This window comes from Capsicum annuum, chromosome 8, assembly GCF_002878395.1.
Source record: "Capsicum annuum cultivar UCD-10X-F1 chromosome 8, UCD10Xv1.1, whole genome shotgun sequence".
Lineage (NCBI taxonomy): Eukaryota > Viridiplantae > Streptophyta > Magnoliopsida > Solanales > Solanaceae > Capsicum > Capsicum annuum.
The window spans coordinates 133,562,608-133,569,456 of NC_061118.1; the positions used below are offsets into that span (position 1 = coordinate 133,562,608).

The 6,849-nt window shown below is 33.2% G+C and overlaps 1 long non-coding RNA gene across 5 annotated transcripts; it reads left to right on the forward strand.

Moving 5' to 3' along the window:
• The first annotated feature begins 278 nt into the window (after positions 1 to 278).
• Positions 279 to 6,437, forward strand: LOC107842830. Of its 5 annotated transcripts, XR_001666128.2 has the most exons (6): positions 279 to 902; positions 1,855 to 2,051; positions 2,876 to 3,111; positions 3,351 to 3,446; positions 3,554 to 4,408; positions 5,496 to 6,437. It is a non-coding gene; the product is annotated as an uncharacterized LOC107842830 (long non-coding RNA). The 5 variants fall into 5 exon arrangements; XR_007043518.1 differs by having other exon boundaries at positions 280 to 2,051; positions 3,362 to 3,446; XR_007043517.1 differs by having other exon boundaries at positions 281 to 2,051; positions 3,351 to 3,361.
• Positions 6,438 to 6,849: the final 412 nt, after the last annotated feature.

Consider the following 6,849-nt stretch of genomic DNA (forward strand, 5'->3'; position numbering starts at 1 on the left):
AAAATTTACTTTTAAAAAAATATTTTAAAAAAAGTATTTGCTTTGTTATTGCATATTGAAAGTATTTAAGTGGATGTGATTTCAACTAAGTTGTGAAAAAAGAAAGTAAAATAATCTAAAATCATTGTTTTTGTTTAAAAACAAGCATTATGTATATAAAAAGTAAAATAAATGCATACATGAACGTAGGAGCAGTACATGAGGTAGATATGGTGTAAAAATATAATTTCTACTATATAAAAACATCACTAATGGAACGACCAAGGGTAATTTTATCTTCTTATTCTTAATAATTTCTTCCAATGTGGCAGTGCCCCCTCCACAATTAGTGTTTTCTACTAATACTTTCTAGAATCATTGTTTGCACCAACCTACTTAGCTTGTTTGTATTGCATCTTCAGGTTTGCAATTTTTTCTCCTCTTCTTTCCTTTGCTTTGCTTTTCCGAAATTTCTTTATACTTTCCAATTTCTTCCTCTTCTCTTCTCTTATCTCACTTCACCACCGACAGATCTTCAATTCCTTCACAGATCTTCTTTATACACTACAGCCAACAATTGTTGCAGTGTATGTTGTAAGCCACACAACCCACCCAAACTCAACTGGATCTTTTTGCTTTGTTGACATTGAAGTGGTAATTTGGAATTATGGGTGTATGATGGAGTAGTCTTGTGGTTTAGGGTTTAAGCTTTTTTTCTTTTTGCTGGATTGGGAGTTTATTGATCGCGTAGATGCTTGTGGGTGTTAGTACTACTCAGAGCTGGAAAGATATGTACAGAAGCATGTCATCTAATAATATTAAAGGATTGGTTCTTGCATTGTCTTCAAGTGTCTTTATTGGTGCTAGCTTCATCGTTAAGAAAAAGGGATTAAAGAAAGTTGTTGCTTCTAGCGTCAGGGCTGGTAACTGTTGCCTCCACCCTACGGATATTAAATTCTTGAAAATAAAACTACTTGATTTATGTTTAATTTTGTATGTGCTGATGTTTTTATTCGGTCTCATGAATATTTTAGCATAGTTGTTATTGCTATAATGGTTTTTCTTAGCTAAGATCATGAGTAATCATGTACATGTGTGAAATAAAGTGACATTTTTAGGTTTTATTATTAATCACTGTAATGGAATGGGCCAATTTGAGGAATGAATATTATAGCTATCAACAAATAGTTTGGGATGTGAATGATATGTGTGCACCTCAACCAATTTCATAAGATACTAACCCCCTTCCACCAACAACATTGCCCTATAACTCTGTCCAAGGCTAGATTAAATGGTAAGAAATACTTAGTGTTGTCTCTTTGATAGGATTGAACCCGAGATATCATGGTGCTCAGCCCATTTTATTGACCGCGAGGCCACACCCTTGGCTGTGGGATTGGTGCATTTACTACAAAAGTTTCTTGGTACAAATTGTTTGCCTACAACATTTGTTTGGATGATTGTATATTACTATGTACTGATTTGAGTAATAATTGGTCGCGAACCACTTAATATTAATGGCCCGTAACCATTTGGATTGCCGTTCTTTCTCTCAAAGAAAATTCACTTGAGTATTCATCAGGAACTTGGTTTTGTCTACTGAATCTTAGAGTGAAATATACTTGTTCTACTCCAAATGATAGAGAACCCAGTTCATTATTTTCTAGGTAAGTTTGATGGATATATCTTTAGAATTTTTTACTCTTGAATTCTCTCAATGTATTACTTTATATTCTTCAACGATCGAGTTACATTCATAGGCTACAATTTAATTAGTTGACGTAGTGTAATTCAATGTGTTCCAAAATATCAAGTCAATTTATGATTTGGATTTTTGATTTAACATAATTATTTTTGAAAATCTTGGATTTTAAGGTATACGATATTACAAAATGTTACTACTAACAAGGAGAAGAGGACATGGTGCTAACTATTGCCTTTTCCACTTGACGGGAAACTATATTCGGCTAACTGCTAACCTTCCACACTAATTCTCAACCTTCATGCCTTATTATCTAAGGTCATAAAAGGGAGAGGAAGACAAGATAAGTAGCACTTTGAACCAAAAAAAGGTAAACTAAAAACTTCTATTGTAGATTGCTATTTTGTTTATGACTATTTCCAGTAATGCTTGACTAACTAACTGTCTAATTGTATGAAATTCTTGATTATGTTTGATGCATCTTAAATTTATATGTTGTTTGTTTGGTACCTTCAAGTCTCAGTAGAACATATGGTAAATGCCAGGTAAAAATGTACTCAGTTTCAATTTGTTTGGCCTACTTTGACATTGCACAAAATTTTAAAAATAAAGAAATTTCTTAATCTTCTACCTCCCCGGGGTAGTGATAAGGTTTTTGTATGCTCTACCCCCCTCAAACAGACTCATTTGTATGATTACACAGGGTATGTTGTTCTTGTTATCTAAATAGTATGATTTGCCTTCTTATTATGAAAAGGGGAAAAAGAAAGAAAAAGGAATATTTTTCATACTCATGATTGAAGTTTGTCATTGTTTATCATTTAACACTTAGCTTTATGTGTTTTCCTTCAACTTTGTAGTTTTCTCTTCTTCTTTTCTCTAGAGAAAGTTAATGTGGGGAGTGTGTTGTAGCAACACCTAAGTTGAAGTATAAAGTGCTCTTACCAACTAGAATTATATTTTCTAAAGCTGAAGGAAGTTTGAACAACTTATATAGCATAATAGCTTTAACCCATGATCAACTTTGTGAACTCCCTTAAGCTGTGGAAGTTCACATTTTTCATTCTTTCGCAGTTTTGCATAAGACGATTATTACATTGAAATGTACGTATAGAACCTTTTACTTGATCATTTTCGTGATATATCTCAACAATATTTTGTGGCCATTAAATGTCACTTGCATTTGAATTTCAGGGAACAACTGTGGTTGACAATTTGCTTAGTAGTGATGATATTCATTACATGCTTGGTGCCTTGAAACTGTAAATAGAATATGACAATGAAAACGAACGAGTTGTTGTTGAAGGTTGTGGTGGGATGTTCCCTATTAGTAAATAATCCAAGGAAGAAATTCGACTTTTCCATGGAAATTCAGGAACTGCAATGAGGTCACTAACAGAAGTGGTTGTTGTAGCTGGTGGAAATTCAAGGTCTGATAGCATCCCTTAATTCCATTTTACTGTTTTAGGTGAAAGACTATTTGAATGTAACAGGCCTAAATAGAGTGAAATTATTAGAGATTATTTATTAAGTCGACCTGACTAGCTTGGTTTTGACGTATAATGATTGATTTCTGTTAAAGATATTCTACCATACTTCATGAATTGCCTTTGCAGTATTTATGACTAACTTTTCTCTACATAGATAACTGAATTTGAGTTCCTGTCAGGAATTTGTCAGGTATTTGTCAGCAACGTGAGGTTTTGAGAGCATGAATGATTAGATGTCTACTAGATCTTGAAAAGTTTGTATGATGCATACCACTGTATGTACATTGTTGTAACTTCTTTCTCAATGTTTCTTTATTGGTAAGTATTTTTACTGATTTAAAAAAATGTTACCAATCTTTAACATTTCGTTCTCTTTTTTCAGGTTTGTACTTAATGGAGTTCCTCGGATGAGAGAGACCAATTAGTGATTTAGTTGATGGTCTTAAATGTCTTGGTGCAGAGGTTGATTGTTTCCTTGGTACGAAATGTCCTCCTGTTCGAATTGTCAACAAAGAGGGTCTTCCACGAGGGAAGGCGAGGATTAAAAAATCTATTATGCCATATTTATAATTTTAAAAAAAAGTCTTAAACTGTAATATGAACAAGTAACTAGGTTGCAGAAGCAGAGAAGACTTTGCTTATAAAGTTAAAGTAATCTATGGCCGGAAGAAATTGACATAGTCTAACCTATTTTCTAGGACGCTTTTGATCATTAGTTGCAAAAGTTTATTGCTAACTCTGATGAAGTTCAATTCCTTAAGATGTGGGTTAATTGGCATGAACTCAAGTAAAGGCAATCTTGGATGGTCAGCTTGGAGAGTGAAGGAAATGGTGAAAGTAGGAGTTGTTCAGGAAATGACGATAATTCACCCAGCCATTATTTCTTTTTCCACCATCCTTTCAAGCAAGGCAAGTTACAATGTTTCAATTCTTTCAATGATGGGAAATACATTGAAGATCCTTTTTGTGGTTCCATTCCAAGTTGAGATCCATTGTAGGAAGCATGTTCAATGTAATCTAGTAAGGTCAAACTTTCAAGTTTAAGGTACTGGAGAGAAGGAAGACACCCAAATGGTGAAAGACTTTTGCATACCCATCATCCATTTTGGGAAACTTTGGCCTCTGTGTCTTTCTATGAAAAGTACCTTCAAATTTTCATGTGGTTGAAGGCTATCCAACAGCAGCTCATTATATTCATCACCGACGACTTCTTCTGTCCATTCTAATCTCAGTGATTGTAAGTATTCCTTATTCTTAGAACTACTACATCAATTTTAGGACATAAACACTCTATGCAGCCCAAATTTCTAAGTGTTAATTTTCCTTCGAGCTTGACAAGACCATTCAACTCAGTTAAAATTGCATTGGCTTTAGAACTCGTAGAGGTTTCTTGACCTATGACAAACTGAGATAAAGTCCTAAGAGAAGTTAATTGTCCAGTCCCTCATGGCATTTTGGACAAATTCAAACAACCATCAAGATCTAGATGTCATATGTTTACCATTTTGTGAATATCTTCCGGCAGTTCACAAGGGTCAAAATAATAAGACAGCTTCAGAGTTTGCAAATTCAGCATTTTTTTCATTGATTTTGGAGGAGTCACAAAATTATTCTCAGATAGGTCGATGTATCTTTGATGCTTCAGCATGCTCACAGAACCTAGCACTTCATTGATTCCCAAGTCATGTAGACCCAATATTCTTAGGCTCGTGAAATTTGATATAACAGCATTCACAACTGATTTACTTTGTTTCAAGAAAATTCCAAACCCAATAAGTCTTCCCGACTTCAGGGAATCCCTTGACGTAATTGGCGTAAAAATATGTGTACAATTTTTTTCTTTGAGCAAGGAGTGAGGGAGCACCCATGTTGAATCATGAATGGGACCAACTGACAAATGGCAAATATTAACACTAGATTTATTTCCTGTAGAAGTCAGCCGGAGATGAATCCAAGGATGTTTGTTTTTTCTTGGTTTATTATCATTAAATAGTTTACAATTACAATTCCTATACTGATTAGTCAAAATACTTTTATCATTATAATTCTTGGAGTTATAATGAGCATCTCCTTTGAGAATTACCTGCTGTTGCAGGGTCTACTTTGTTTAAAAAAATATCTTACTTTCTTAATTAAATTGTCTATTCAAACTTGGAGAGATCCAATTTGAAACAATCGTAGTACCGTTATGTTAGTGACGTTGCATTTTAATATCCCCAAAAAGAATAGTATTTATTTTTTGGGGTACATTGAAATATCTTTAATTTCTTGATATTAGTGCTTATCTTTAATTGCATTTTTGATATTGGTGTTTTTGCTTGCAGCAAAATGAAAATTCATTTTCATTGAGGACAATCAATGATGATGAGGTGCTTCGACACAGAGTTAAGTATTCTACGTCCTACAGAATAATCTATTTTAAATTTAATGACAATTACAAATGAATCTATTTATATGTTTTTTAATGTCTCGGGAGCTTATATTAAACAATTTACTTATAAAATACGAATCAGTGGAGAATGTTAGCATCTGATTTTACTTCTATTTAGACCATGTGTTGTACGACAATGAAACGAAAACAATAAAAGATAAGAGTAACTAGAACTCTAGATTGTTATTGAGAGGGAATTGTTCTTATATAAAATTTATACGTACTGTAAGTAAAGAGCTATATAAATCATGTTGTATTAATCTCTCTTTCATTTATGGTTAATGATCTTTTATTTCAGTGCAAAGCATTGTGTTTACTATTATTGTTGGAGTCGTAGTCAAAGTTACTCAAAAAGCACTCCATTCTTTGATGCTTCAGTTCAGAGACCGGTTGTAAAGTTGCCTGAGGTGACTGAAACACTGCTACGTTGATGAAGGTGATGTGTCCTGCACCACAGGAAAATTAAATCAAAAATAGCGTATACGATGACACGGTATGGTGTGCAGGTAAGTTGCTTAAAGTCTGTGAAACAATTGTAACTACAACAACAAATAGAAGTGAAAAAAAATTGAACAATAGTAGTAGGATTAATATGCAGGGAATTGAAAAAAATTTAATATTTGTGAACTCTTTAGTGATCTATTTTTTGAACTAAAGAAATAAGGATAAAAAGCTAAACTTGATTTTCTATTACTTTAGTCACTCTTAAATACGGAAAGTGAATCACTTTAATGTGAGTTGCAACATACATTGAGGCGTGCTTGAATGTCCTAAGTTGAAGTTCTAATACTAAGTGCATGAGCCTTAATATTTGAGGTGATTATAAGTTTACTAATTCGATAAAGGTCATTAATTTTTCCTAAATTATACATTACATGAACTGATAATCTAGGTGTTAAGACGATTTGGTACACTTTGCTTATTCTATTAAAACAAGTTTGTTTCTCTATTTATAACTTACAGAAGTTGAGAAGTAAAAGAAAATTGACTATTCAAATAATATGGTCTGGTGAAAACTCATGCCAACTACACGAGGTTTAAAAAATACACTACATAAAACAGTATAGAAAAAGAATATGTTTTAGCTCGTTGAGAGTATCTTTATTGAATGTTATTTTGGATCAGTTAGCTCCAGAGACATTCACTATATTTAAAACTTTATTTTTCTCTACTGAACGACAAATACAATTATAACGCCCCAATTATGCAGCTCGGACGCCACACGATGCTTACGACCCCAAAGGACC